This window comes from Urocampus carinirostris, chromosome 5 (genome assembly GCF_059441175.1).
Source record: "Urocampus carinirostris isolate Australia breed hairy pipefish chromosome 5, RoL_Ucar_1.0, whole genome shotgun sequence".
Taxonomy (NCBI): domain Eukaryota; kingdom Metazoa; phylum Chordata; class Actinopteri; order Syngnathiformes; family Syngnathidae; genus Urocampus; species Urocampus carinirostris.
In genome coordinates, this window is record NC_142353.1 from 29393383 (window position 1) to 29417637 (window position 24255).

Sequence of the window (24255 nt, forward strand, 5' to 3'; positions counted from 1 at the left end):
AAATGGATTTTCTCTGTAAAACAAAATTAGGAGTCAATAGCCACCTGTTATAATCCGCCTCTGAGGTGGCCGTTTTGAGAATTGCTACTGATAGTAGCTTGTAGTCAAATACAAGCACCCGTTCGACCAAAATAGTCACAATTACATAGAAAACACGCTAAAGTCACCTCCAAAAGACATTTTAATTCGGTAAAAATTCAAATATTTAATTTGGTTGAAAATTAAAATTTAAAAATCGTATTTACGACGAATTGAATAGCCGAGTGTAAAACAATTTTTAAAGGATAGGTTAAAAAAAACACTATCGGTTTTGTCGGTTTTTGGACTGCCTTGGACGTCATAAACTATTTACCACGTGTTATGAAGCCTTAATAGTCTAAATACTGGATTTTGTTCGAAAATAAAAAAGTTGAGATTATCCACCTGTTATCACGCATCTCCTCAGGTGGCCATTTTGAGAAAGAAGTCGAGTAAAGATGGCATCACAGTTAATCAGCTTTAAACGACTAACCAATCGTAGCTCGGCTTCAGAAAGCAAGTGAATCCTAATTGGTTAAATGCTTCGATGCTATCTCTTAAAATGGCTGCCTCTGTAGAAGGTCAATTTTTCCTTTTAACCCATACAGTGGAACTTCGGTTCTCGACCATAATCCGTCCAGAACCCTGTTCGAAAACCGATTTGTTCAATCACCGAAATCGTTTTTTCCCATTAAAAGTAATGTAAAATTGTTTTAATCCGTTCCAACAGCCTGAATGTTTACCATGAACGTAAACATGAAGCTAACCCAGGCTAATCGTACGTTCGCATTAGCGTAATCTTCCGTAGAAAAGATTACGTTAATGCGAACGTGTAAAAATAAAAAATAAAAGGATTATGAATAGGATTTCTTACCTTTGTGGTGGACGGTGGGGAAAGAAAAATCATCAAAAGTTTTTCAACCTCTTCCAAACTTGCTTATAGCGCTAACTTCCTTAGCCGCATCACTCAATTTCACAGTCTCCTTATTCTTTACTATCATACTGATAGTAGATTTAGCAATGCTGTATTCACTAGCAAAATCGGAAATTCGTACACCTCTTTCATATTTAGCTATCATGTCTTTCTTAAAGGCAATAGTTGTACGAACAACTTCTCTTTTTTCACCTGTCCTGCTTGCACCGACCTTCTTCGGGGGCATAATTAGGGGCTAAAACACCCGTACGCCGCTTAGCATCACACCCTAGCGTTCCGGCGTTCGAACTCCGATTTTTTTGACCGAACAGCGAAGCAAGAATTTCTTGAAATTTTTGGTCGAACACCGATTCGTCCGAGCTGAGAGGCGTTCAAAAACCGAGGTTCCACTGTATTTTAAAAACAATGCAAATTTAAAGGTCAAGTTTAGCATGGTTGGCTTCTTATACTTGGGAAATTGTTTGTGTTGACTTTGTTTGATTCATAAAATGTGTCACTGAGAATTAGTCATGGTTGCATGAGTTTTCCAACTTTTTTCATCATTACCGGTATTTTGATAATTACGCTATACGTTTAGTTGTAATGAATTTAAATTAATGCTTGTTGATATATTTGAATTAAGTATTTATTTCTTGTGGTATTCACTTGACGTTTTAATCTATTCGTTCATTTAGCGGTTATACTTTCTCAATATCGTTCCAAGTTGTGTTCTGATTTACTGTTGACAGGGAGGCCTTGAGTTTGCCCTAATCTTATCATAACACCTGCAAAAACCAGTTGGATGCAGTTCGAGCAGAGGTTTTTGTGAAGCTTGAACTTCCTGATTTCGTCTGGAAAATCCTCTTCCAGTTAAGTTTCATTATTGCCAAACCACACCCCTTTCCTATGAAAACAACGGTTGGCCATTTTGTGGATGCTTTTTTGGCAAGAACTTTGTCCTGTTGACAAGCCCAGAATATTCTGTTTATTTCTCCGCTTGTTTCATTTATATAAAAAAAATAGGAAAAAACCCTCCTCAACAGAACTGCTCTCTTCACCCCTTGTTTCTACGTTCAAAATTCTCGTGGAATCCTGGATGTTGAAATGAGCATGCGGCAGGACACAAAATGTCCTCCGCCTTTCAACTTGTAGTGTGAGTATTGTTATTGTCAATAAACAATTGACCAATCGTGGCATTAAGTCAAGGCTGCGTCACATTCTTCTCACTTTCCCTCGCTATTTGCCCTAGTCACTCGGTTTTGCGCGTGCACGTGCAAATGGGATGTGTCCCAATACTCTCAAGACCGAGGGAGAAGTGGCCTTCAACCCACAAAATAAGTCATGTTCATTTGTATAGCCCTTAATCACAAGGAGACTCAAAGGGCATCATGTTCTTTTTGTCAAATGCTGTGGCATTTTTACGCTAGATGTAATGAGCTGCACACCTTCCCAAAAACTGAATTTTTGACTCATTTGTTGACAGAATATTTCTCCAAAAGGCTCTAGGATAATCAAGATGCTTTTTTTACATAGGGCCAGATGGGCCTAGATCTCTTGGTGCCTTAATAAATGGAATCAACATTTCAAAACTGTGTTTTGTATTTACCTGTGTTGTCTCTGTGGAATATTAAAATTGTTTGATGGTCTGAAACCTTTGTGACTGATAAATATGCAAAAAAACACAGAAAACGGGAAGTGGGAAATACTTTTTCACGGCACTGTAGCCTAAGTACTCATCTGTCATGTTTTTTGTTCAGTTGGTGTCGGTGTCCCAACATATTCTTAATTGTCTCCTGTTCAATTTTTTGTTCAGTTAGAGTTCAGAGTAAGTGTTCTTACATATCTTAAACTGTGTTTTATAACGATTTTGGTTTAGTTACAGATAGTTAGTGTGCCCGTGTTTTCTACTTTAATCTTTTGTTCATTTAGGTCTAGGTAGTGTTTCAACATTATGTAACAGGGATGTCGAGCCTGTATTAGAGTAGCGTTATGTATTTTCCTTCTGAAGATCATAGTTGTCCTTTTTCGGTACACTATTCGATACTAATTCTAGTTTAAAGAATCTATTCCCAAAAATCTTATCTGTGTTTAGATTTATGGATCAGTTTTCGTGGCTATGCCTGTCCCTGTTATCTGGATTTCATCAATTTTGTATGTTTGAAAGCAATGTAAGTCTAACCATGTTAAATGTGATGGTCTCGAACAAAAGGAAACTGACACTTGTTTGGCAGAAATTTGCTTTCTTGAAGTGTATCTTTTCCACACCAGTGCTCTTTTTCTGTTCTATGTATGTATGTGCTCCCATCTTCAAATAGACTGAGCTGTAGTGAGCGCTTACACCCACACACAGCACTTTTTTCTTTTTGGATGCTGCACTGCTGCACCATAAGTCATCACATCTTTCTCCTTTGCTGCTTGTTCATCAAGGGTTAACCCATTAACCATCTTGCCTGCGTAGACAAATTCAGACACTTTTATTATAAAGGGAAGTTAACTAAAGCCACAGGTTATAGTAAGCGGAGTTATATGAATCATCTGACGTATGTATTCAAGGACTTGTTTGCCGTTTTCTTTCACATCACCAAGGCCTTAACATCTTGCAGCGAAGATAGAAATAGAGGGATAACTATTTAGGCTTTGGAACATTGAGTTCTCTTACGCAATACACCTGCATCGATTGAAAGCTCTCTATAAAGGTCTTCCTTCTTTAAGGATAACTGTAAGTTAAATAAATCTTAAGAGGGCAGGCGTACCCAGAGCCCCATACAACGCCACTAGAATTTGGACTTTTACTTTTGTCGCCAGTTTAGGAAGACACTTTTTGGAGGAAAATGGTGACGAAATTTTTCAAATATCAAACATATTTGAAAATTTAGGCGCTATGTAACCATATTCTTTACGTGTGTGGGGCACAGGGGAAAATCACAAAATTATGTTTTCTACAACGCATTCACTTGAAAATACAAAACACCTCTGTGACGTCTGAAAACATTTCAGGTGCTCTTGTAGGAGAATAAATTAGTTAATTTTTTTGCTAATATTATAAATATAGTATGTAACAGGAGCAAAACAAGAGGTCTAAATGTACTTCATTCAATATTTTAATAATAATGTCCTCATGATATTTCCAATATTTAATAAACTTATCCAGGTTAATCTTCAATTTATACAACAGAATTGAACAGCAAGAGATCTTATCTATCAAACACGCTACAGTTCCCTTTTGGTATCTTTTAAGTAATTGTCCAGTCACTGGAGCTCCCTTAAAATCTCAAAGGAGGACAAGAGAATCTAGTTTGTCCTGATGTGTTGCAATCTGTGTTGCAATTTGTCAAAAATTTAACTGTAACCGAACAAAACATGACAGAAATACACCGCAGAAAACAAACCGACCCATTGCTAGAACAATACCATGACGACGAGACCATAAAATACTGACTTTACCAGATAAGTGTTGCGCAATTAGGAGACCAGAACACGACAGTACAGAAAGTACACATAATAACAAATGCAGGAACTTCCTGGCATTATGATCACCCTGACTCCGGTTTTCTCCATTTCCAAAATAACCAAAGCACAGCAAAATGTGACTCTCGTATTTCCTTACAATTTATGTATCCTTTTGCACGATTTTACGACAAACATTTCAAAGCGACCTCGAACTGAGTCTAGAAAACAGGCAGCAGAGAAGCAATATTATGTATTTATGAGTGGAATTTTAGATCCCCATGTGATTTCATTTCACATCTCATTTGTTTCTGCAGGCGTTTGTTTCCGCTTGATACACTGAAGGGTTTTAATAGGGTGTAACATCATCAGATGCTGTAAATTATAAATCACCTGCAATGAAAAAGCTATTCTACTGCATTGAAACGTTCAGTGAATACTGATAAATTTGTACATTTAAAAATCTTTCAAAATAACCTGTTTTTGTTTAATATCAAAGGTTTGGTGCAAAATTGGTTGTTTTAAACTATATTGATGCACACGAGGGCTTCTAAAAGTCTGTTTGAGTGTGGTTTAAAGGTATCAGGACCTCTAGTATGTTTGATGATAGAGTGTGAACCTGAATTGTTCAAGACTTTGAACAGCTCTCATAGAATTCAAATTGAGTTAATAAATTCAGCTGTCAAAATGTGTGGCTTCAGATCTCGAAGGTCATACAAAATATAGCACTGAAGCAACTTACGAACGATCGTCCGGAACTTATCTCGTTCTTAAGTAGAGCAGTGTCTGTACAATGTTATAAATAACGCCGTTGCATAACAACGTTAATTTTTCAGTAACAGGGTAAACTAATTAATTACCTTTTATGCTGTTACAATGCCTTTATTGTTACTAACGGTCTACTTTGTCTGCCGAACGCCAAAGGCGGCCTGTCCCCGCACACCTGACGCTGTTTTCATTGGTTTTCCTCCAAGTTCGTTACGTCACATCTTTTGGGATTATGTCACCATTCAATCTAGTGACTACCTTTGGTAAAACTAGCCGACAGCTGTCTCGAAAATTAAAATTTGATAAATTCAGCATTCAAAGTGTGTGGCTTCAGATTTTGAAGACTTTTTTAAATAGACCCTGAAGGTTGGGTTTGGCATCCGGGGACAAAATTTTTTAACTTTTCTTATAGCTGTTACAAAATTGAGCTGAAATCTGTACCTGTCTGAATTAAGTTTTAAAGGCATCAGGGCTTCATAGGTTTTTGAGAGAGAATTGGGTCTCTGAGCAGGTCACAACTTCTAACGGCTGTTACAAATTCAAATTGAGTTGAAAAACTCAGCTGTCAAAAAGTTTTGCTTCAGAGTAAAATGTCAAAATGTCCAATTATAAATATAGGAATACATTTAGACAGAATAAAAAAGTTGGTTAGTATTATTTTCTCATTATTTTCAAATTGTAATGTATTTTGATTTATTTTTTTTCTCATGAATTAGCTTAACTGTTTTGTTAGTACCTAGTGGTACAAGAAAACCTTTCATCCAGTACAGTAAATGGGTTTTATAATGGAGTAAGCAAAAAGGTGGATTTTTTTAGCTAACTTTTTTGCTACTATCTTAGCTATCTTCCTACAATTTTAGCTATTTAGCAGGCTATGTACCTAACTTTTAACTTTTCTTTGAATGCTATCGAGCTAACATCTTTTTTTTTTTTTTTTTGCTGGTTATAAAGCTAAATTTTGGCCTCCTTTCTAGCTAGCCATATAGTTTTGGGTCCGGCTATTTACATAGCTTTAATTCTTTCAGCTAGCTATCTAGCTCCCACATAGTTTTTTACGTGAGTATAAACTTTACATTGCAATATTATTATCCTTGATATAGTCATATTTGGCATTCGGATTTCATGTCAACCAAGTTACATATTTACTTTTTTATATTTTGCTTAAAATAGTCCCTTTCCTGCAAAAATATTTTGTATAGCTGATGTTATATTTTGTTGTTGTTTGAGACTTTTTGTGATAAAGGGCTATAGAAATAAATATGAGTTGAATTTTGGTCAACCATTTTCTTAATCCCTCCATTACTTCTTCGTAAATTTTCGGAAGTTACATAACCTGTTGATCTCTAGTCAAAATCCAGTGCACTTCATAATCTATTTTCTTACATTCATCAGGGGATGAAAGGAGTCAGAGGCTTGGCCTTGGCCTCATCCCATCAACCATAATCAAATCAACTTCCGAGCATACAAGTGTGGGCGCATCCGTTGAATGGTAAACTGCAGATTAAAAAAGATTAAAGATTAAACAGGCAGCAAGAGTATGTCGCTCTGAACTGCAAGAAAACGGATTCACTCCCATCAGCGTGCATTTGATTGTGCAAGTGATTGTGATGATGTGCTACCTTGCAGAAATCACCTGGCAGTATAACACAGTGGGTAGAGGCAGATGGCAGAGAATGGGCATCGTGGCAAAGACACGTCTTTTGCCTTTAATGTTTTGTTCCGTCAGGGATACCTAGGGTGCATGCATTATATCTAATGTCCTCATAGTTTTGACACACTTATGTTGTGTCCACAAGTGAGTAAATATCCTTCGCAGTCTTCCTTTCATGTTTTGTTTTGTTAGAGCTAGTTAGTGTTCCAACATTATATTTCATGGTCTCGTCGTCCTGGCTCTGCTGTTGATGATTTTCTGTCCACATGTATCATTTATTGCTCACTTACACTAAATTACCTAATTGAACATATTGTGCTGAGGTATAAGGAAACTTCCATCACACAACCTTAAAACCTCTATTTACAACCACAAATAAAACAATCTGAATAACGTTTGAAAATAGTTATAAAGCACATACACATAAACCTATCCTGTTTCGATCTCTGATCCAAGCCTTGTCATCCTGTATCGAGCCCGCCTGTCCCGTATCCTGTATTTTGTATCGATCCCGTCTGTCCCGTATCCTGTATTGATCCCTGATCCAAGCCCTGTTATCCTGTATCCGGTATCGATTCCGTCTATCCGGTCCTGTCCGGTATTCTGCTCGTCTGCCCCTGGCTTCTGGTTTTCCTGCGCCTGACTTCTCTGCCCCGCTTCTTCTGCCAAAATGCTGGCGTTTGTGTTCCCGCGCATGACTGCTCCGCTTCCGTAAATAAAGCTAGGTGTGAAAACGTTACGCGTTTGGGTCTACTGTCTATTCGGCTCTGACAGTATTTGCTTTTTAAATGAAGTAACTGGTAAATGTAACTAGTTACTGTTTTACAGGAACGCGCTCCTAGTAAACTTTGTCGTTCTGTTATTGTATACTACCCGCTATGATTCCTTTCCTCCGAATAAATCATTTTCAAAAATCTTATTTTGTGTCTTCATTCATGGAATCCACTTCTTTGGGCACGCTGGAACCTGTCAGTAGTTTAGTAAATAAGTATTAAATGACTTCAGAATTGAAATAGAGAATAAAATGCTCATAATATTTACAATAAGCAATACTAATGTGAATGCCAAACATTCACAAACTTCTCTTATTCTGGTAACTTTACAGATTTGTAGCCAAAAATGTTAAAGGTGAATTAGAGGGGGTTGGACCTTGGGATGTAGACAGATAAATGGGAAAAAACCCTGCTAGTTTAATATTTGGGATTAAAATTTAGCCCTGAAAGTGATTTTATGCTGGGCGTCCTTTGAACAAGAAAAAAAACGGATTGCTTGAGTCATTGCGTATTTAATTCATGTTGACACATTGTCAGGACTCAGCAGTCGTGAAAAATCCAAAGTGACATCAACTCGTGCTGTTATTGCTCACACAGGCCATGTCATTAGCATTCAGAGAACTGTGACTTTAACATTTCTGGTACTTTTTTTTAATTCAATTTGACAACCTTGAATGCAAGTTTCAAAGGTCTCAGATAAATGAAACCCTAATTGAAGGCTGAATGTTTCAATTGAATTGAACATGTTTAACAGAACTCAGAAGTCATGACCTACCTGAATGTCAAACCATCTACTGAAAACCTTTTATGAGCGCTTTATGGGTATAAGATACAGTATTTAACACATTTCAAACAGCTGTGAGAAAAGGTAACCTATTTCCCCCTATGTTCCGGTCCGGAGCCTTCGCTCTCAAAATGCTGGTCTACTAGTAATCCCAAAAGCCAAGAAGAGATCCGCAGGTTCGACAGCGTTCTCCATTCGGGCCACGGTGCTGAGGAATGCTCTTCCCCCTGAGATTCGATCTGCAACCTCAGTGGAAATGTTTAAATTTAAACTTAAAACACAGTTCTATGCTATAGCATATGAATAACCTATATTTTATGTTGACAATATCTGTGTATCATTTGCCCTCATGTAGGTTTTAGATCAGGGGATGGTGTCCTAATAGTCTGTGGTTTGCAGTAATCTGTGGTCTGTGCAGCCATTTATGACTGTGATTAAGGGCTTTACAAATAAACATGACTTGACTTGACTTAACATTTCCCACCTCAACCCCAGCTTTCTAGTTCTACTTTGAAAGCACTCATGTATTCAAACTTCAAACAAGCCACATATTCTTACATCTGAAATTACTAACTCAAATTGGATTATGTGACAGTTGTTAAAAATCAGGACCTACTCAGGTGCTAAACTCTTACTTACATGCTAAATGTTTGTCATCGGCAGGGTTGGGTTACTTTAACTTGATTACTTTCAATTACTTTTGGATTACTCCAATACCAAATATGCTAATAAAAGTAAAAATAAACTAATTATGAATAAAATTAATTAATGTGCAGGCTTGGGGAGTAACGGAATACATGGAACGGCAAAAACGATGTTGGCAAGCTGTTTGGATTTATTTTCATTTTGTTTCTGTCGCATTTTATGTTAGTTTTGCCGGAGATCAAAGAGATCAAAGCCAGGAGAGAAAGCTTTGTGTTGTGAGTCATAATTTTATTCATATTTAGTTTATTTTGTCTTTTATTAGCATATTTTGTATCGGAGTAATCCAAAAGTAATTGAAAGTAATCAAGTTAAAGTAACCCTACCCAACCCTGACTCATTGGACTATAGCCTGTTATTTCAAGGTGAAACTATTACTTGACTATGGTCTGTCTCAAATTCTAAGCTTGGCCTACTTTTAACTATGACTGGGTAGGCTAGCATGAAACCGAATTGTAGCAAATAGCAAATGTTAGTCACTTAAACGACCTGATTTTATGAACATTCCATTGAATAGGACAGGGCCCAACGTTAACTCAAATCATGGAAATAAATAATAACTAAATTTGTAAGTTTTGTAGCAAATTACAATCTATAGGTGAAATGAGATTGCGTGTTTGCTTGGTGAAAACCGAATTAGGATTGTATAGGCATAACACGCACAATAGCAAGAAGGTCAACAAATGTATACAACGAAATTAACATGAACCCATATTTTATGACATGGGTACTGAATGGAGGTACAATCGGGCCTGAAAAATCCAGCCCAGCCCAACCTGGCATGCGGGTATCCAAGCCCAAACCCGACCCATTAACTTGATTTGAGGGACCAAGCCCAGAGTGAGCCGGAAGCTTTACGTCAGATTCACATTGGCGCCAAAGTGTGCATTTCAGCTAAAGTACGCAGCTTCAGGTTTACTTGAGGCCGAGTCCGTCAAATCAAGTGTGCATTCAAAGTGCAGCACCGAAGTGCGCATTTTGGGGAAGAGCAGCGAAATTGGACTGAACAAAATGGCACTAGAAAGAAAATCATTTTCTGCAGATTACAAGATGCAAATAGTGAAATAGTAGTGAAAAGCAGTCATCTAAATAATTACTTGAGTAAAAGTAACTGCATGCTGTGCGGATTATCCACACAAAAACAGCGAGAGAGAGAGAAGCTCGGCCTGACCCAGGCCCGACATAATGATTGATATTTTAAGCCCGAACCTAGCTCAAAATTCAGCCCAGGTACAGGCCCGGGCCCAAGAGATTACCTCTAATACCGAGCATCTGTAATCATATCAAGAACTAATTGCATACCTTTATACTTTGCCACAATTTCCTAATCTTCTTTTCTTTTTTTCTAAATTGGGCACTGGATGGCTTTGCGCGTTCTTTTTCCATCTCTGTTTATTTTCCACCCGTCTCGAATGTAAAAAGATGCCCATCACGGTCAAGGCTAAACAAATTCATAGATTTAACAGCACTTTGTTCTCAGCCCATCAGAACGTAAGGCAGACGACAGCCAGTGGATGCTGATTCAGGTCGGACATTTTTGTATCACATCTAATCCACACGCTTGTACAGTGGTACCTCTACTTATGAATGTTTTTTGTTCTGGCAGTAGCTTTGTAACCTGAAGCATTTGTAAGTAAAATGTTTTGTAGCAAAATGGTTCGACGATGTGTCGAGGGCACTTGTAACGTTGAACAGAGGTATCTGGAATGATTGGTAGGGATGAGGTTTGTCCGTTTTCATCAGCTAAAAACTAATTCAGAGAAGTGTTTGAAATGGATAAAGGCATGTGGGCGCCATTACGATAAACTCAACATGCAGAGGATTGATGGGAACCGGAACATAGTTATTTGTTACGAAGTAAGTTTTTTTTCTTTAATTAAATTAAAGTTTACGCTGCTGTTGGGTTGATTAGTTGTCAGTGAGAGAATATGGTACGGTGAGCTTTGTGACATCACATTCATTTGTTATATTACCATGAAATAGAACCCTGGACACGCCTTAAAAATTCTGGAATGGGTTTATTCTGGGTTTATTCCATAGATTATGAACTTGTAAAATTATCTGCAAGAAAACCTAAAGAAAACTTGCTTCTTTTATAGCATTAAATACCCCAAGAAATAAGAATGAGTTGACATAACTAAAACTCATTAAGTCTGTTAGAAGGAAAAACAAAAAAAGGATGCATACTCTACAAATCTGAATCTATTTCTATGTGTAAGGTCAGTTATATTTGCTCTGCTCGTGATTCTTGGATACCGTAACTATGGTGGGCTTTGACTATTTTCAAAGTTACGAATAATATAATAATATTGTATGTGTGTTATTTGGAAGGCCAGAGTTGTCAATAATTATTTTATGTATAGTAATACAGTGAATGCTAGCCTCGTCCGTGCCTAAAACTGTGACTGAAAATAAGTGACTTGTCCATATCCTTATAACTCATCATTATAGTTGATAAAAAATAATTTACTTTTGCTGTCAAAGCATCACATTGAGCATCTCTGTGACTCTGTGACGCTGTGTGAAAAAAATCGGTGAAACATAATTTAAGGCTGCTGAAGCAGATCGAATACTCTGCTGAGCTCCAGATAAAATCTAAATGAACTGTTAGCATCCTGACAAAAAAACGCATACTGGATCAACAAATGCAGAAGCGCCTTCATCAGGAGGCGCAGATGAGTAAATAGAAGCGCGTCCAAGTGATGTCGACAGATTGTCATCAGGGGATAAACATGAGCATGGAACCACAACCACACAAATGTATTTCCCATGAGAGATCGAAGACACCCCACCTGCTATTTGCATCTTCTACTAAGTGCCAGCTTGAAAAGGAGACAAAAGCATCCATTACTGAATTGTTCTGCCGGTAGAAGTGCAGACTAAGAGTTGGAGGTGCTACAGCACACCGATCCATCAATTGGTTTGAAAAGTAGGATGAATGACCATGGGAGGAGGAGAGTGATGCATAATTGATACCGGTTGTAAATACTCTTCAGAACAGGGTGGGGATGTCTCTTGTGGTCTGCTTTTCTACGTTTTGATGAACCTTAGATTGCAATATCAAGATCTGGTAGCTTAAGGTCGCGGGTCTGATCCCCGCACTGACATGACAATTTTTTTGAAAGCAAAAATGGCTTTTACAAGTGCGACTCTTGTGGTCTGCTTTTCTACGTTTTGATTGACCTTAACCAGATATGTGCCGATCGGTTAGCTCGGTTGGTTAGAGCATGGTGCTAATGACGTCAAGGTTGAGGGTCATATTGCCGTACTGACCATGACAAATTTTTGGAAAGTCAAAAAGGCTTTTAAAAGTTCAACTGACTCTTGTGTTCTGTTTTCTACGTTTTAATTGACCTAACCAATTTTGTGCAGGTCGGTTAGTTCAGTTGGTTAGAGCGTGGTTCTCATAACGCCAAGGTCGCGGGTCCGATCCCCCTACTGACCAAGAAATCATTTTAGAAAGTCAAAAAGGCTTTTAGAAGTTCAACTGACGCTTGTCGTCTGCTTTTCTACCTTTTTGATTGACCTTGAACGGTAAAGTGTAGGTCGGTTAGCTCAGTTGGTTAGAGCGTTGTGCTAATAATGTCAAGGACGTGGGTCCGATCCCCGTACTGACCATGAAATCATTTCAGAAAGTCAAAAAGGCTTTTCCAAGTTCAACTGACTCTTGTGGTCTGCTTTTCTACCTTTTTGATTGACCTTAACCAGTAATACGCAGGTCAGTTTGCTCAGTTGGTTAGAGCGACTTGCTAATAACGTTAAGGTCGCGGGTCTGATCCCCGTACTGACCATGAAATCATTTTAGAAAGTCAAAAAGGCTTTTCCAAGTTCAACTGACTCTTGTGGTCTGCTTTTCTACCTTTTTGATTGACCTTAACCAGTAATACGCAGGTCGGTTAGCTCAGTTGGTTAGAGCGTGGTGCTAATAACGCCAAGGTCGCGGGTCCGATCCCCGTACTGACCATGAAATCATTTTAGAAAGTCGAAAAGGCTTTTCCAAGTTCAACTGACTCTTGTGGTCTGCTTTTCTACCTTCTTGATTGACCTTAACCAGTAATACTCAGGTCGGTTAGCTCAGTTGGTTAGAGTGTGGTGCTGATCCCCGTACTGACCATGAAATCATTTTAGAAAGTCAAAAAGCCTTTTCCAAGTTCAACTGACTCTTGTGGTCTGCTTTTCTACCTTTTTGATTGACCTTAACCAGTAATATGCAGGTCGGTTAGCTCAGTTGGTTAGAGCTTGGTGCTAATAATGCCAAGGTCACGGGTCCGATCCCTGTACTGACCATGAAATCATTTTAGAAAGTCAAAAAGCCTTTTCCAAGTTCAACTGACTCTTGTGGTCTGCTTTTCTACCTTTTTGATTGACCTTAACCAGTATTACGCAGGTCGGTTAGCTCAGTTGGTTAGAGCGTTTTGCTAAAAACGCCAAGGTCGCGGGTCCGATCCCCGTACTGACCATGAAGTCATTTTAGAAAGTCAAAAAGGCTTTTCCAAGTTCAACTGACTCTTGTGGTCTGCTTTTCTACCTTTTTGATTGACCTTAACCAGTAATACTCAGGTCGGTTAGCTCAGTTGGTTAGAGCGTGGTGCTAATAACGCCAAGGTCGCGGGTCCGATCCCCGTACTGACCATGAAATCTTTTTAGAAAGTCAAAAAGGCTTTTCCAAGTTCAACTGACTCTTGTGGTCTGCTTTTCTACCTTTTTGATTGACCTTAACCAGTAATACTGAGGTCGGTTAGCTCAGTTGGTTAGAGCGTGGTGCTAATAACGCCAAGGTCGTGGGTCCGATCCCCGTACTGACCATGAAATCATTTTAGAAAGTCAAAAAGCCTTTTCCAAGTTCAACTGACTCTTGTGGTCTGCTTTTCTACCTTTTGGATTGACCTTAACCAGTAATACTCAGGTCGGTTAGCTCAGTTGGTTAGAGCGTGGTGTTAATAACGTCAAGGTCGCGGGTCCGATCCCCGTACTGACCATGAAATCATTTTAGAAAGTCGAAAAGCCTTTTCCAAGTTCAACTGACTCTTGTGGTCTGCTTTTCTACCTTTTTGATTGACCTTAACCAGTAATACGCGGGTCGGTTAGCTCAGTTGGTTAGAGCGTGGTGCTAATAACGCCGAGGTTGTGGGTCCGATCCCCGTACTGACCATGAAATCATTTCAGAAAGTCAAAAAGGCTTTTCCAAGTTCAACTGACTCTTGTGGTCTGCTTTTCTACCTTTTTGATTGACCTTAACCATTAATACTCAGGTCGGTTAGCTCAGTTGGTTAGAGCGTGGTGCTAATAACGCCAAGGTCGCGGGTCCGATCCCCGTACTGACCATGAAATCATTTTAGTAAGTCAAAAAGGCTTTTCAAAGTTTAACTGACTCTTGTGGTCTGCTTTTCTACCTTTTTGATTGACCTTAACCAGTAATACTCAGGTCGGTTAGCTCAGTTGGTTAGAGCGTGGTGCTAATAACGCCAAGGTCGCGGGTCCGATCCCCGTACTGACCATGAAATCATTTTAGAAAGTCAAAAAGCCTTTTCCAAGTTCAACTGACTCTTGTGGTCTGCTTTTCTACCTTTTTGATTGACCTTAACCAGTAATATGCAGGTCGGTTAGCTCAGTTGGTTAGAGTGTGGTACTAATAACGCCAAGGTCGCGGGTCCGATCCCCGTACTGACCATGAAGTCATTTTAGAAAGTCAAAAAGGCTTTTCCAAGTTCAACTGACTCTTGTGGTCTGCTTTTCTACCTTTTTGATTGACCTTAACCAGTAATACTCAGGTCGGTTAGCTCAGTTGGTTAGAGCGTGGTGCTAATAACGCCAAGGTCGCGGGTCCGATCCCTGTACTGACCATGAAATCATTTTAGAAAGTCAAAAAGCCTTTTCCAAGTTCAACTGACTCTTGTGGTCTGCTTTTCTACCTTTTTGATTGACCTTAACCAGTAATACTCAGGTCGGTTAGCTCAGTTGGTTAGAGCGTGATGCTAATAACGCCAAGGTCGCGGGTCCGATCCCCGTACTGACCATGAAATCTTTTTAGAAAGTCAAAAAGGCTTTTCCAAGTTCAACTGACTCTTGTGGTCTGCTTTTCTACCTTTTTGATTGACCTTAACCAGTAATACTGAGGGCGGTTAGCTCAGTTGGTTAGAGCGTGGTGCTAATAACGCCAAGGTCGCGGGTCCGATCCCCGTACTGACCATGAAATCATTTTAGAAAGTCAAAAAGCCTTTTCCAAGTTCAACTGACTCTTATGGTCTGCTTTTCTACCTTTTTGATTGACCTTAACCACTAATACTCAGGTCGGTTAGCTCAGTTGGTTAGAGCGTGGTGTTAATAACGTCAAGGTCGCGGGTCCGATCCCCGTACTGACCATGAAATCACTTTAGAAAGTCAAAAAGCCTTTTCCAATTTCAACTGACTCTTGTGGTCTGCTTTTCTACCTTTTTGATTGACCTTAACCAGTAGTACGCAGGTCGGTTAGCTCAGTTGGTTAGAGCGTGGTGCTAATAACGCCAAGGTCGCGGGTCCGATCCCCGTACTGACCATGAAATCATTTTAGAAAGTCGAAAAGGCTTTTCCAAGTTCAACTGACTATTGTGGTCTGCTTTTAAACCTTTTTGATTGACCTTAACCAGTAATACGCAGGTCGGTTAGCTCAGTTGGTTAGAACGTGGTGAAAGTAACGCCGAGGTTGTGGGTCCGATCCCCGTACTGACCATGAAATCATTTCAGAAAGTCAAAAAGGCTTTTCCAAGTTCAACTGACTCTTGTGGTCTGCTTTTCTACCTTTTTGATTGACCTTAACCACTAATACTCAGGTCGGTTAGCTCAGTTGGTTAGAGCGTGGTGCTAATAACGCCAAGGTCGCGGGTCCGATCCCCGTACTGACCATGAAATCGTTTTAGTAAGTCAAAAAGGCTTTTCAAAGTTTAACTGACTCTTGTGGTCTGCTTTTCTACCTTTTTGATTGACCTTAACCAGTAATACTCAGGTCGGTTAGCTCAGTTGTTTAGAGCGTGGTGCTAATAACGCCAAGGTCGCGGGTCCGATCCCCGTACTGACCATGAAATCATTTTAGAAAGTCAAAAAGCCTTTTCCAATTTCAACTGACTCTTGTGGTCTGCTTTTCTACCTTTTTTATTGACCTTAACCAGTAATACTCAGGTCGGTTAGCTCAGTTGGTCAGAGCGTGGTGCTAATAACGCCAAGGTCGCGGGTCCGATCCCCGTACTGACCATGAAGTCATTTTAGAAAGTCAAAAAGGCTTTTCCAAGTTCAACTGACTCTTGTGGTCTGCTTTTCTACCTTTTTGATTGACCTTAATCAGTAATACTCAGGTCGGTTAGCTCAGTTGGTTAGAGCGTGGTGCTAATAACGCCAAGGTCGCGGGTCCGATCCCCGTACTGACCATGAAATCATTTTAGAAAGTCAAAAAGCCTTTTCCAAGTTCAACTGACTCTTGTGGTCTGCTTTTCTACCTTTTTGATTGACCTTAACCAGTAATATGCAGGTCGGTTAGCTCAGTTGGTTAGAGTGTGGTACTAATAACGCCAAGGTCGCGGGTCCGATCCCCGTACTGACCATGAAATCATTTTAGAAAGTCAAAAAGCCTTTTCCAAGTTCAACTGACTCTTGTGGTCTGCTTTTATACCTTTTTGATTGACCTTAACCAGTAATACGCAGGTCAGTTAGCTCAATTGGTTAGAGCGTGTTGCTAAAAACGCCAAGGTCGCGGGTCCGATCCCCGTACTGACCATGAAGTCATTTTAGAAAGTCAAAAAGGCTTTTCCAAGTTCAACTGACTCTTGTGGTCTGCTTTTCTACCTTTTTGATTGACCTTAACCAGTAATACTCAGGTCGGTTAGCTCAGTTGGTTAGAGCGTGGTGCTAATAACGCCAAGGTCGCGGGTCCGATCCCCGTACTGACCATGAAATCATTTTAGAAAGTCAAAAAGCCTTTCCAAGTTCAACTGACTCTTGTGGTCTGCTTTTCTACCTTTTTTATTGACCTTAACCAGTAATACTCAGGTCGGTTAGCTCAGTTGGTTAGAGCGTGGTGCTAATAACGCCAAGGTCGCGGGTCCGATCCCCGTACTGACCATGAAGTCATTTTAGAAAGTCAAAAAGGCTTTTCCAAGTTCAACTGACTCTTGTGGTCTGCTTTTCTACCTTTTTGATTGACCTTAACCAGTAATATGCAGGTCGGTTAGCTCAGTTGGTTAGAGTGTGGTACTAATAACGCCAAGGTCGCGGGTCCGATCCCCGTACTGACCATGAAATCATTTTAGAAAGTCAAAAAGCCTTTTCCAAGTTCAACTGACTCTTGTGGTCTGCTTTTCTACCTTTTTGATTGACCTTAACCAGTAGTACTCAGGTCGGTTAGCTCAGTTGGTTAGAGCGTGGTGCTAATAACGCCAAGGTCGCGGGTCCGATCCCCGTACTGACCATGAAATCATTTTAGAAAGTCGAAAAGGCTTTTCCAAGTTCAACTGACTATTGTGGTCTGCTTTTAAACCTTTTTGATTGACCTTAACCAGAATTACGCAGGTCGGTTAGCTCAGTTGGTTAGAACGTGGTGAAAGTAACGCCAAGGTCGTGGGTCCGACCCCCGTACTGACCATGAAATCATTTCAGAAAGTCAAAAAGGCTTTTCCAAATTCAACTGACTCTTGTGGTCTGCTTTTCTACCTTTTTGATTGACCTTAACCAGTAATACTCAGGTCGGTTAGCTCAGTTGGTTAGAGCGTGGTGCTAATAACGCCAAGGTCGCGGGTCCGATCCCCGTACTGACCATGAAATCATTTTAGAAAGTCAAAAAGCCTTTTCCAAGTTCAACTGACTCTTGTGGTCTGCTTTTCTACCTTTTTGATTGACCTTAACCAGTAATATGCAGGTCGGTTAGCTCAGTTGGTTAGAGTGTGGTACTAATAACGCCAAGGTCGCGGGTCCGATCCCCGTACTGACCATGAAATCATTTTAGAAAGTCAAAAAGCCTTTTCCAAGTTCAACTGACTCTTGTGGTCTGCTTTTCTACCTTTTTTATTGACCTTAACCAGTAGTACTCAGGTCGGTTAGCTCAGTTGGTTAGAGCGTGGTGCTAATAACACCAAGGTCGCGGGTCCGATCCCCGTACTGACCATGAAATCATTTTAGAAAGTCAAAAGGCCTTTTCCAAGTTCAACTGACTCTTGTGGTCTGCTTTTCTACCTTTTTGATTGACCTTAACCAGTAATACTCAGGTCGGTTAGCTCAGTTGGTTAGAGAGTGGTGCTAATAACGCCAAGATCGCGGGTCCGATCCCCGTACTGACCATGAAATCATTTTAGAAAGTCAAAAAGGCTTTTCCAAGTTCAACTGACTCTTGTGGTCTGCTTTTCTACCTTTTTGATTGACCTTAACCAGTAATATGCAGGTCGGTAAGCTCAGTTGGTTAGAGCGTGGTGCTAATAACGCCAAGGTCGCGGGTCCGATCCCCGTACTGACCATGAAATCATTTTAGAAAGTCAAAAAGCCTTTTCCAAGTTCAACTGACTCTTGTGGTCTGCTTTTCTACCTTTTTGATTGACCTTAACCAGTAATATGCAGGTCGGTTAGCTCAGTTGGTTAGAGCGTGGTACTAATAACGCCAAGGTCGCGCGTCCGATCCCCGTACTGACCATGAAATCATTTTAGAAAGTCAAAAAGCCTTTTCCAAGTTCAACTGACTCTTGTGGTCTGCTTTTATACCTTTTTGATTGACCTTAACCAGTAATACGCAAGTCAGTTAGCTCAGTTGGTTAGAGCGTGTTGCTAAAAACGCCAAGGTCGCGGGTCCGATCCCCGTACTGACCATGAAGTCATTTTAGAAAGTCAAAAAGGCTTTTCCAAGTTCAACTGACTCTTGTGGTCTGCTTTTCTACCTTTTTTATTGACCTTAACCAGTAATACTCAGGTCGGTTAGCTCAGTTGGTTAGAGCGTGGTGCTAATAACGCCAAAGTCGCGGGTCCGATCCCCGTACTGACCATGAAGTCATTTTAGAAAGTCAAAAAGGCTTTTCCAAGTTCAACTGACTCTTGTGGTCTGCTTTTCTACCTTTTTGATTGACCTTAACCTGTAATACGCAGGTCGGTTAGCTCAGTTGGTTAGAGCGTGGTGCTAATAACGCCAAGGTCGCGGGTCCGATCCCCGTACTGACCATGAAATCATTTTAGAAAGTCGAAAAGGCTTTTCCAAGTTCAACTGACTATTGTGGTCTGCTTTTAAACCTTTTTGATTGACCTTAACCAGAATTACGCAGGTCGGTTAGCTCAGTTGGTTAGAACGTGGTGAAAGTAACGCCAAGGTCGTGGGTCCGATCCCCGTACTGACCATGAAATCATTTCAGAAAGTCAAAAAGGCTTTTCCAAGTTCAACTGACTCTTGTGGTCTGCTTTTCTACCTTTTTGATTGACCTTAACCAGTAATACTCAGGTCGGTTAGCTCAGTTGGTTAGAGCGTGGTGCTAATAACGCCAAGGTCGCGGGTCCGATCCCCGTACTGACCATGAAATCATTTTAGAAAGTCAAAAAGCCTTTTCCAAGTTCAACTGACTCTTGTGGTCTGCTTTTCTACCTTTTTGATTGACCTTAACCAGTAATACGCAGGTCAGTTAGCTCAGTTGGTTACAGCGTGTTGCTAAAAACGCCAAGGTCGCGGGTCCGATCCCCGTACTGACCATGAAGTCATTTTAGAAAGTCGAAAAGGCTTTTCCAAGTTCAACTGACTCTTGTGGTCTGCTTTTCTACCTTTTTGATTGACCTTAACCAGTAATACTCAGGTCGGTTAGCTCAGTTGGTTAGAGCGTGGTGCTAATAACGCCAAGGTCGCGGGTCCGATCCCCGTACTGACCATGAAATCATTTTAGAAAGTCAAAAAGCCTTTCCAAGTTCAACTGACTCTTGTGGTCTGCTTTTCTACCTTTTTTATTGACCTTAACCAGTAATACTCAGGTCGGTTAGCTCAGTTGGTTAGAGCGTGGTGCTAATAACGCCAAGGTCGCGGGTCCGATCCCCGTACTGACCATGAAATCATTTTAGAAAGTCAAAAAGCCTTTTCCAAGTTCAACTGACTCTTGTGGTCTGCTTTTCTACCTTTTTGATTGACCTTAACCAGTAATACTCAGGTCGGTTAGCTCAGTTGGTTAGAGCGTGGTTCTAATAACGCCAAGGTCGCAGGTCCGATCCCCGTACTAACCATGAAATCATTTTAGAAAGTCAAAAAGGCTTTTCAAAGTTCAACTGACTCTTGTGGTCTGCTTTTCTACCTTTTTGATTGACCTTAACCAGTAATACTCAGGTCGGTTAGCTCAGTTGGTTAGAGCGTGGTGCTAATAACGCCAAGGTCGCGGGTCCGATCCCCGTACTGACCATGAAGTCATTTTAGAAAGTCAAAAAGCCTTTTCCAAGTTCAACTGACTCTTGTGGTCTGCTTTTCTACCTTTTTGATTGACCTTAACCAATAATACTCAGGTCGGTTAGCTCAGTTGGTTAGAGCGTGGTGCTAATAACGCCAAGGTCGCGGGTCCGATCCCCGTACTGACCATGAAATCATTTTAGAAAGTCAAAAAGGCTTTTCAAAGTTTAACTGACTCTTGTGGTCTGCTTTTCTACCTTTTTGATTGACCTTAACCAGTAATACTCAGGTCGGTTAGCTCAGTTGGTTAGAGCGTGGTGCTAATAACGCCAAGGTCGCGGGTCCGATCCCCGTACTGACCATGAAGTCATTTTAGAAAGTCAAAAAGGCTTTTCCAAGTTCAACTGACTCTTGTGCTCTGCTTTTCTACCTTTTTGATTGACCTTAACCAGTAATACTCAGATCGGTTAGCTCAGTTGGTTAGAGTGTGGTGCTAATAACGCCAAGGTCGCGGGTCCGATCCCCGTACTGACCATGAAGTCATTTTAGAAAGTCAAAAAGGCTTTTCTAAGTTCAACTGACTCTTGTGGTCTGCTTTTCTACCTTTTTTATTGACCTTAACCAGTAATACTCAGGTCGGTTAGCTCAGTTGGTTAGAGCGTGGTGCTAATAACGCCAAGGTCGCGGGTCCGATCCCCGTACTGACCATGAAGTCATTTTAGAAAGTCAAAAAGGCTTTTCCAAGTTCAACTGACTCTTGTGGTCTGCTTTTCTACCTTTTTGATTGACCTTAACCTGTAATACGCAGGTCGGTTAGCTCAGTTGGTTAGAGCGTGGTGCTAATAACGCCAAGGTCGCGGGTCCGATCCCCGTACTGACCATGAAATCATTTTAGAAAGTCGAAAAGGCTTTTCCAAGTTCAACTGACTATTGTGGTCTGCTTTTAAACCTTTTTGATTGACCTTAACCAGAATTACGCAGGTCGGTTAGCTCAGTTGGTTAGAGCGTGGTTCTAATAACGCCAAGGTCGCAGGTCCGATCCCCGTACTAACCATGAAATCATTTTAGAAAGTCAAAAAGGCTTTTCAAAGTTCAACTGACTCTTGTGGTCTGCTTTTCTACCTTTTTGATTGACCTTAACCAGTAATACTCAGGTCGGTTAGCTCAGTTGGTTAGAGCGTGGTGCTAATAACGCCAAGGTCGCGGGTCCGATCCCCGTACTGACCATGAAGTCATTTTAGAAAGTCAAAAAGCCTTTTCCAAGTTCAACTGACTCTTGTGGTCTGCTTTTCTACCTTTTTGATTGACCTTAACCAATAATACTCAGGTCGGTTAGCTCAGTTGGTTAGAGCGTGGTGCTAATAACGCCAAGGTCGCGGGTCCGATCCCCGTACTGACCATGAAATCATTTTAGAAAGTCAAAAAGGCTTTTCAAAGTTTAACTGACTCTTGTGGTCTGCTTTTCTACCTTTTTGATTGACCTTAACCAGTAATACTCAGGTCGGTTAGCTCAGTTGGTTAGAGCGTGGTGCTAATAACGCCAAGGTCGCGGGTCCGATCCCCGTACTGACCATGAAGTCATTTTAGAAAGTCAAAAAGGCTTTTCCAAGTTCAACTGACTCTTGTGCTCTGCTTTTCTACCTTTTTGATTGACCTTAACCAGTAATACTCAGATCGGTTAGCTCAGTTGGTTAGAGCGTGGTGCTAATAACGCCAAGGTCGCGGGTCCGATCCCCGTACTGACCATGAAGTCATTTTAGAAAGTCAAAAAGGCTTTTCTAAGTTCAACTGACTCTTGTGGTCTGCTTTTCTACCTTTTTTATTGACCTTAACCAGTAATACTCAGGTCGGTTAGCTCAGTTGGTTAGAGCGTGGTGCTAATAACGCCAAGGTCGCGGGTCCGATCCCCGTACTGACCATGAAGTCATTTTAGAAAGTCAAAAAGGCTTTTCCAAGTTCAACTGACTCTTGTGGTCTGCTTTTCTACCTTTTTGATTGACCTTAACCTGTAATACGCAGGTCGGTTAGCTCAGTTGGTTAGAGCGTGGTGCTAATAACGCCAAGGTCGCGGGTCCGATCCCCGTACTGACCATGAAATCATTTTAGAAAGTCGAAAAGGCTTTTCCAAGTTCAACTGACTATTGTGGTCTGCTTTTAAACCTTTTTGATTGACCTTAACCAGAATTACGCAGGTCGGTTAGCTCAGTTGGTTAGAACGTGGTGAAAGTAACGCCAAGGTCGTGGGTCCGATCCCCGTACTGACCATGAAATCATTTCAGAAAGTCAAAAAGGCTTTTCCAAGTTCAACTGACACTTGTGGTCTGCTTTTCTACCTTTTTGATTGACCTTAACCAGTAATACTCAGGTCGGTTAGCTCAGTTGGTTAGAGCGTGGTGCTAATAACGCCAAGGTCGCGGGTCCGATCCCCGTACTGACCATGAAATCATTTTAGAAAGTCAAAAAGCCTTTTCCAAGTTCAACTGACTCTTGTGGTCTGCTTTTCTACCTTTTTGATTGACCTTAACCAGTAATATGCAGGTCGGTTAGCTCAGTTGGTTAGAGTGTGGTACTAATAACGCCAAGGTCGCGGGTCCGATCCCCGTACTGACCATGAAATCATTTTAGAAAGTCAAAAAGCCTTTTCCAAGTTCAACTGACTCTTGTGGTCTGCTTTTATACCTTTTTGATTGACCTTAACCAGTAATACGCAGGTCATTTAGCTCAGTTGGTTACAGCGTGTTGCTAAAAACGCCATGGTCGCGGGTCCGATCCCTGTACTGACCATGAAGTCATTTTAGAAAGTCGAAAAGGCTTTTCCAAGTTCAACTGACTCTTGTGGTCTGCTTTTCTACCTTTTTGATTGACCTTAACCAGTAATACTCAGGTCGGTTAGCTCAGTTGGTTAGAGCGTGGTGCTAATAACGCCAAGGTCGCGGGTCCGATCCCCGTACTGACCATGAAATCATTTTAGAAAGTCAAAAAGCCTTTCCAAGTTCAACTGACTCTTGTGGTCTGCTTTTCTACCTTTTTTATTGACCTTAACCAGTAATACTCAGGTCGGTTAGCTCAGTTGGTTAGAGCGTGGTGCTAATAACGCCAAGGTCGCGGGTCCGATCCCCGTACTGACCATGAAATCATTTTAGAAAGTCAAAAAGCCTTTTCCAAGTTCAACTGACTCTTGTGGTCTGCTTTTCTACCTTTTTGATTGACCTTAACCAGTAATACTCAGGTCGGTTAGCTCAGTTGGTTAGAGCGTGGTTCTAATAACGCCAAGGTCGCAGGTCCGATCCCCGTACTAACCATGAAATCATTTTAGAAAGTCAAAAAGGCTTTTCAAAGTTCAACTGACTCTTGTGGTCTGCTTTTCTACCTTTTTGATTGACCTTAACCAGTAATACTCAGGTCGGTTAGCTCAGTTGGTTAGAGCGTGGTGCTAATAACGCCAAGGTCGCGGGTCCGGTCCCCGTACTGACCATGAAGTCATTTTAGAAAGTCAAAAAGGCTTTTCCAAGTTCAACTGACTCTTGTGGTCTGCTTTTCTACCTTTTTGATTGACCTTAACCAGTAATACTCAGGTTGTTTAGCTCAGTTGGTTAGAGCGTGGTGCTAATAACGCCAAGGTCGCGGGTCCGATCCCCGTACTGACCATGAAGTCATTTTAGAAAGTCAAAAAGCCTTTTCCAAGTTCAACTGACTCTTGTGGTCTGCTTTTCTACCTTTTTGATTGACCTTAACCAATAATACTCAGGTCGGTTAGCTCAGTTGGTTAGAGCGTGGCGCTAATAACGCCAAGGTCGCGGGTCCGATCCCCGTACTGACCATGAAGTCATTTTAGAA

At 40.8% G+C, this 24255-nt stretch overlaps 1 protein-coding gene and 58 non-coding genes across 59 annotated transcripts in view; 58 read left to right on the forward strand and 1 right to left on the reverse strand.

Annotated features, from left to right (window-relative positions):
* The window catches only part of mctp1a (multiple C2 domains, transmembrane 1a), a 166113-nt gene extending 165662 nt beyond the window's left edge, over nucleotides 1-451 (reverse strand). The window contains exon 1 of the mRNA XM_088336399.1: nucleotides 424-451. The gene's annotated coding sequence lies outside the window, so the exon portion shown is untranslated. The remainder of the gene's footprint in view (nucleotides 1-423) is intronic.
* Nucleotides 452-12600: 12149 nt separating this feature from the next.
* trnai-aau (transfer RNA isoleucine (anticodon AAU)) lies at nucleotides 12601-12674 on the forward strand. Its single transcript has one exon. It is a non-coding gene; the product is annotated as a tRNA-Ile (tRNA).
* Nucleotides 12675-12946: 272 nt separating this feature from the next.
* On the forward strand, nucleotides 12947-13020 carry trnai-aau (transfer RNA isoleucine (anticodon AAU)). Its single transcript has one exon. It is a non-coding gene; the product is annotated as a tRNA-Ile (tRNA).
* Nucleotides 13021-13269: 249 nt separating this feature from the next.
* On the forward strand, nucleotides 13270-13343 carry trnai-aau (transfer RNA isoleucine (anticodon AAU)). Its single transcript has one exon. It is a non-coding gene; the product is annotated as a tRNA-Ile (tRNA).
* Nucleotides 13344-13442: 99 nt separating this feature from the next.
* Nucleotides 13443-13516, forward strand: trnaf-aaa (transfer RNA phenylalanine (anticodon AAA)). Its single transcript has one exon. It is a non-coding gene; the product is annotated as a tRNA-Phe (tRNA).
* Nucleotides 13517-13615: 99 nt separating this feature from the next.
* trnai-aau (transfer RNA isoleucine (anticodon AAU)) lies at nucleotides 13616-13689 on the forward strand. Its single transcript has one exon. It is a non-coding gene; the product is annotated as a tRNA-Ile (tRNA).
* A 99-nt stretch (nucleotides 13690-13788) lies between these two features.
* On the forward strand, nucleotides 13789-13862 carry trnai-aau (transfer RNA isoleucine (anticodon AAU)). The gene has a single exon. It is a non-coding gene; the product is annotated as a tRNA-Ile (tRNA).
* A 99-nt stretch (nucleotides 13863-13961) lies between these two features.
* Nucleotides 13962-14035, forward strand: trnai-aau (transfer RNA isoleucine (anticodon AAU)). The gene has a single exon. It is a non-coding gene; the product is annotated as a tRNA-Ile (tRNA).
* A 99-nt stretch (nucleotides 14036-14134) lies between these two features.
* trnai-aau (transfer RNA isoleucine (anticodon AAU)) lies at nucleotides 14135-14208 on the forward strand. Its single transcript has one exon. It is a non-coding gene; the product is annotated as a tRNA-Ile (tRNA).
* A 99-nt stretch (nucleotides 14209-14307) lies between these two features.
* Nucleotides 14308-14381, forward strand: trnai-aau (transfer RNA isoleucine (anticodon AAU)). Its single transcript has one exon. It is a non-coding gene; the product is annotated as a tRNA-Ile (tRNA).
* Nucleotides 14382-14480: 99 nt separating this feature from the next.
* trnai-aau (transfer RNA isoleucine (anticodon AAU)) lies at nucleotides 14481-14554 on the forward strand. Its single transcript has one exon. It is a non-coding gene; the product is annotated as a tRNA-Ile (tRNA).
* A 99-nt stretch (nucleotides 14555-14653) lies between these two features.
* Nucleotides 14654-14727, forward strand: trnai-aau (transfer RNA isoleucine (anticodon AAU)). The gene has a single exon. It is a non-coding gene; the product is annotated as a tRNA-Ile (tRNA).
* Nucleotides 14728-14826: 99 nt separating this feature from the next.
* trnai-aau (transfer RNA isoleucine (anticodon AAU)) lies at nucleotides 14827-14900 on the forward strand. Its single transcript has one exon. It is a non-coding gene; the product is annotated as a tRNA-Ile (tRNA).
* A 99-nt stretch (nucleotides 14901-14999) lies between these two features.
* trnai-aau (transfer RNA isoleucine (anticodon AAU)) lies at nucleotides 15000-15073 on the forward strand. Its single transcript has one exon. It is a non-coding gene; the product is annotated as a tRNA-Ile (tRNA).
* A 99-nt stretch (nucleotides 15074-15172) lies between these two features.
* Nucleotides 15173-15246, forward strand: trnai-aau (transfer RNA isoleucine (anticodon AAU)). Its single transcript has one exon. It is a non-coding gene; the product is annotated as a tRNA-Ile (tRNA).
* A 99-nt stretch (nucleotides 15247-15345) lies between these two features.
* On the forward strand, nucleotides 15346-15419 carry trnai-aau (transfer RNA isoleucine (anticodon AAU)). Its single transcript has one exon. It is a non-coding gene; the product is annotated as a tRNA-Ile (tRNA).
* A 99-nt stretch (nucleotides 15420-15518) lies between these two features.
* Nucleotides 15519-15592, forward strand: trnai-aau (transfer RNA isoleucine (anticodon AAU)). The gene has a single exon. It is a non-coding gene; the product is annotated as a tRNA-Ile (tRNA).
* Nucleotides 15593-15864: 272 nt separating this feature from the next.
* On the forward strand, nucleotides 15865-15938 carry trnai-aau (transfer RNA isoleucine (anticodon AAU)). The gene has a single exon. It is a non-coding gene; the product is annotated as a tRNA-Ile (tRNA).
* Nucleotides 15939-16037: 99 nt separating this feature from the next.
* On the forward strand, nucleotides 16038-16111 carry trnai-aau (transfer RNA isoleucine (anticodon AAU)). The gene has a single exon. It is a non-coding gene; the product is annotated as a tRNA-Ile (tRNA).
* A 99-nt stretch (nucleotides 16112-16210) lies between these two features.
* Nucleotides 16211-16284, forward strand: trnai-aau (transfer RNA isoleucine (anticodon AAU)). The gene has a single exon. It is a non-coding gene; the product is annotated as a tRNA-Ile (tRNA).
* A 99-nt stretch (nucleotides 16285-16383) lies between these two features.
* On the forward strand, nucleotides 16384-16457 carry trnai-aau (transfer RNA isoleucine (anticodon AAU)). Its single transcript has one exon. It is a non-coding gene; the product is annotated as a tRNA-Ile (tRNA).
* Nucleotides 16458-16556: 99 nt separating this feature from the next.
* Nucleotides 16557-16630, forward strand: trnai-aau (transfer RNA isoleucine (anticodon AAU)). Its single transcript has one exon. It is a non-coding gene; the product is annotated as a tRNA-Ile (tRNA).
* Nucleotides 16631-16729: 99 nt separating this feature from the next.
* On the forward strand, nucleotides 16730-16803 carry trnaf-aaa (transfer RNA phenylalanine (anticodon AAA)). The gene has a single exon. It is a non-coding gene; the product is annotated as a tRNA-Phe (tRNA).
* A 99-nt stretch (nucleotides 16804-16902) lies between these two features.
* On the forward strand, nucleotides 16903-16976 carry trnai-aau (transfer RNA isoleucine (anticodon AAU)). The gene has a single exon. It is a non-coding gene; the product is annotated as a tRNA-Ile (tRNA).
* A 98-nt stretch (nucleotides 16977-17074) lies between these two features.
* On the forward strand, nucleotides 17075-17148 carry trnai-aau (transfer RNA isoleucine (anticodon AAU)). The gene has a single exon. It is a non-coding gene; the product is annotated as a tRNA-Ile (tRNA).
* A 99-nt stretch (nucleotides 17149-17247) lies between these two features.
* trnai-aau (transfer RNA isoleucine (anticodon AAU)) lies at nucleotides 17248-17321 on the forward strand. Its single transcript has one exon. It is a non-coding gene; the product is annotated as a tRNA-Ile (tRNA).
* A 99-nt stretch (nucleotides 17322-17420) lies between these two features.
* On the forward strand, nucleotides 17421-17494 carry trnai-aau (transfer RNA isoleucine (anticodon AAU)). The gene has a single exon. It is a non-coding gene; the product is annotated as a tRNA-Ile (tRNA).
* A 272-nt stretch (nucleotides 17495-17766) lies between these two features.
* On the forward strand, nucleotides 17767-17840 carry trnai-aau (transfer RNA isoleucine (anticodon AAU)). The gene has a single exon. It is a non-coding gene; the product is annotated as a tRNA-Ile (tRNA).
* Nucleotides 17841-17939: 99 nt separating this feature from the next.
* Nucleotides 17940-18013, forward strand: trnai-aau (transfer RNA isoleucine (anticodon AAU)). Its single transcript has one exon. It is a non-coding gene; the product is annotated as a tRNA-Ile (tRNA).
* Nucleotides 18014-18112: 99 nt separating this feature from the next.
* trnai-aau (transfer RNA isoleucine (anticodon AAU)) lies at nucleotides 18113-18186 on the forward strand. Its single transcript has one exon. It is a non-coding gene; the product is annotated as a tRNA-Ile (tRNA).
* Nucleotides 18187-18285: 99 nt separating this feature from the next.
* trnai-aau (transfer RNA isoleucine (anticodon AAU)) lies at nucleotides 18286-18359 on the forward strand. Its single transcript has one exon. It is a non-coding gene; the product is annotated as a tRNA-Ile (tRNA).
* A 99-nt stretch (nucleotides 18360-18458) lies between these two features.
* trnai-aau (transfer RNA isoleucine (anticodon AAU)) lies at nucleotides 18459-18532 on the forward strand. Its single transcript has one exon. It is a non-coding gene; the product is annotated as a tRNA-Ile (tRNA).
* Nucleotides 18533-18631: 99 nt separating this feature from the next.
* On the forward strand, nucleotides 18632-18705 carry trnai-aau (transfer RNA isoleucine (anticodon AAU)). Its single transcript has one exon. It is a non-coding gene; the product is annotated as a tRNA-Ile (tRNA).
* A 99-nt stretch (nucleotides 18706-18804) lies between these two features.
* On the forward strand, nucleotides 18805-18878 carry trnaf-aaa (transfer RNA phenylalanine (anticodon AAA)). Its single transcript has one exon. It is a non-coding gene; the product is annotated as a tRNA-Phe (tRNA).
* Nucleotides 18879-18977: 99 nt separating this feature from the next.
* trnai-aau (transfer RNA isoleucine (anticodon AAU)) lies at nucleotides 18978-19051 on the forward strand. Its single transcript has one exon. It is a non-coding gene; the product is annotated as a tRNA-Ile (tRNA).
* Nucleotides 19052-19150: 99 nt separating this feature from the next.
* Nucleotides 19151-19224, forward strand: trnai-aau (transfer RNA isoleucine (anticodon AAU)). The gene has a single exon. It is a non-coding gene; the product is annotated as a tRNA-Ile (tRNA).
* A 272-nt stretch (nucleotides 19225-19496) lies between these two features.
* On the forward strand, nucleotides 19497-19570 carry trnai-aau (transfer RNA isoleucine (anticodon AAU)). The gene has a single exon. It is a non-coding gene; the product is annotated as a tRNA-Ile (tRNA).
* A 99-nt stretch (nucleotides 19571-19669) lies between these two features.
* Nucleotides 19670-19743, forward strand: trnaf-aaa (transfer RNA phenylalanine (anticodon AAA)). Its single transcript has one exon. It is a non-coding gene; the product is annotated as a tRNA-Phe (tRNA).
* Nucleotides 19744-19842: 99 nt separating this feature from the next.
* Nucleotides 19843-19916, forward strand: trnai-aau (transfer RNA isoleucine (anticodon AAU)). The gene has a single exon. It is a non-coding gene; the product is annotated as a tRNA-Ile (tRNA).
* Nucleotides 19917-20014: 98 nt separating this feature from the next.
* Nucleotides 20015-20088, forward strand: trnai-aau (transfer RNA isoleucine (anticodon AAU)). Its single transcript has one exon. It is a non-coding gene; the product is annotated as a tRNA-Ile (tRNA).
* Nucleotides 20089-20360: 272 nt separating this feature from the next.
* Nucleotides 20361-20434, forward strand: trnai-aau (transfer RNA isoleucine (anticodon AAU)). The gene has a single exon. It is a non-coding gene; the product is annotated as a tRNA-Ile (tRNA).
* Nucleotides 20435-20533: 99 nt separating this feature from the next.
* trnai-aau (transfer RNA isoleucine (anticodon AAU)) lies at nucleotides 20534-20607 on the forward strand. Its single transcript has one exon. It is a non-coding gene; the product is annotated as a tRNA-Ile (tRNA).
* A 99-nt stretch (nucleotides 20608-20706) lies between these two features.
* On the forward strand, nucleotides 20707-20780 carry trnai-aau (transfer RNA isoleucine (anticodon AAU)). Its single transcript has one exon. It is a non-coding gene; the product is annotated as a tRNA-Ile (tRNA).
* Nucleotides 20781-20879: 99 nt separating this feature from the next.
* trnai-aau (transfer RNA isoleucine (anticodon AAU)) lies at nucleotides 20880-20953 on the forward strand. Its single transcript has one exon. It is a non-coding gene; the product is annotated as a tRNA-Ile (tRNA).
* Nucleotides 20954-21052: 99 nt separating this feature from the next.
* On the forward strand, nucleotides 21053-21126 carry trnai-aau (transfer RNA isoleucine (anticodon AAU)). The gene has a single exon. It is a non-coding gene; the product is annotated as a tRNA-Ile (tRNA).
* Nucleotides 21127-21225: 99 nt separating this feature from the next.
* Nucleotides 21226-21299, forward strand: trnai-aau (transfer RNA isoleucine (anticodon AAU)). The gene has a single exon. It is a non-coding gene; the product is annotated as a tRNA-Ile (tRNA).
* A 272-nt stretch (nucleotides 21300-21571) lies between these two features.
* On the forward strand, nucleotides 21572-21645 carry trnai-aau (transfer RNA isoleucine (anticodon AAU)). The gene has a single exon. It is a non-coding gene; the product is annotated as a tRNA-Ile (tRNA).
* A 99-nt stretch (nucleotides 21646-21744) lies between these two features.
* Nucleotides 21745-21818, forward strand: trnai-aau (transfer RNA isoleucine (anticodon AAU)). Its single transcript has one exon. It is a non-coding gene; the product is annotated as a tRNA-Ile (tRNA).
* A 99-nt stretch (nucleotides 21819-21917) lies between these two features.
* trnai-aau (transfer RNA isoleucine (anticodon AAU)) lies at nucleotides 21918-21991 on the forward strand. Its single transcript has one exon. It is a non-coding gene; the product is annotated as a tRNA-Ile (tRNA).
* Nucleotides 21992-22090: 99 nt separating this feature from the next.
* On the forward strand, nucleotides 22091-22164 carry trnai-aau (transfer RNA isoleucine (anticodon AAU)). Its single transcript has one exon. It is a non-coding gene; the product is annotated as a tRNA-Ile (tRNA).
* Nucleotides 22165-22263: 99 nt separating this feature from the next.
* On the forward strand, nucleotides 22264-22337 carry trnai-aau (transfer RNA isoleucine (anticodon AAU)). Its single transcript has one exon. It is a non-coding gene; the product is annotated as a tRNA-Ile (tRNA).
* Nucleotides 22338-22436: 99 nt separating this feature from the next.
* Nucleotides 22437-22510, forward strand: trnai-aau (transfer RNA isoleucine (anticodon AAU)). Its single transcript has one exon. It is a non-coding gene; the product is annotated as a tRNA-Ile (tRNA).
* Nucleotides 22511-22782: 272 nt separating this feature from the next.
* Nucleotides 22783-22856, forward strand: trnai-aau (transfer RNA isoleucine (anticodon AAU)). The gene has a single exon. It is a non-coding gene; the product is annotated as a tRNA-Ile (tRNA).
* Nucleotides 22857-22955: 99 nt separating this feature from the next.
* Nucleotides 22956-23029, forward strand: trnai-aau (transfer RNA isoleucine (anticodon AAU)). Its single transcript has one exon. It is a non-coding gene; the product is annotated as a tRNA-Ile (tRNA).
* A 272-nt stretch (nucleotides 23030-23301) lies between these two features.
* Nucleotides 23302-23375, forward strand: trnai-aau (transfer RNA isoleucine (anticodon AAU)). The gene has a single exon. It is a non-coding gene; the product is annotated as a tRNA-Ile (tRNA).
* A 98-nt stretch (nucleotides 23376-23473) lies between these two features.
* On the forward strand, nucleotides 23474-23547 carry trnai-aau (transfer RNA isoleucine (anticodon AAU)). Its single transcript has one exon. It is a non-coding gene; the product is annotated as a tRNA-Ile (tRNA).
* Nucleotides 23548-23819: 272 nt separating this feature from the next.
* trnai-aau (transfer RNA isoleucine (anticodon AAU)) lies at nucleotides 23820-23893 on the forward strand. Its single transcript has one exon. It is a non-coding gene; the product is annotated as a tRNA-Ile (tRNA).
* A 99-nt stretch (nucleotides 23894-23992) lies between these two features.
* On the forward strand, nucleotides 23993-24066 carry trnai-aau (transfer RNA isoleucine (anticodon AAU)). Its single transcript has one exon. It is a non-coding gene; the product is annotated as a tRNA-Ile (tRNA).
* Nucleotides 24067-24165: 99 nt separating this feature from the next.
* Nucleotides 24166-24239, forward strand: trnai-aau (transfer RNA isoleucine (anticodon AAU)). The gene has a single exon. It is a non-coding gene; the product is annotated as a tRNA-Ile (tRNA).
* The last annotated feature ends 16 nt before the right edge of the window (nucleotides 24240-24255 follow it).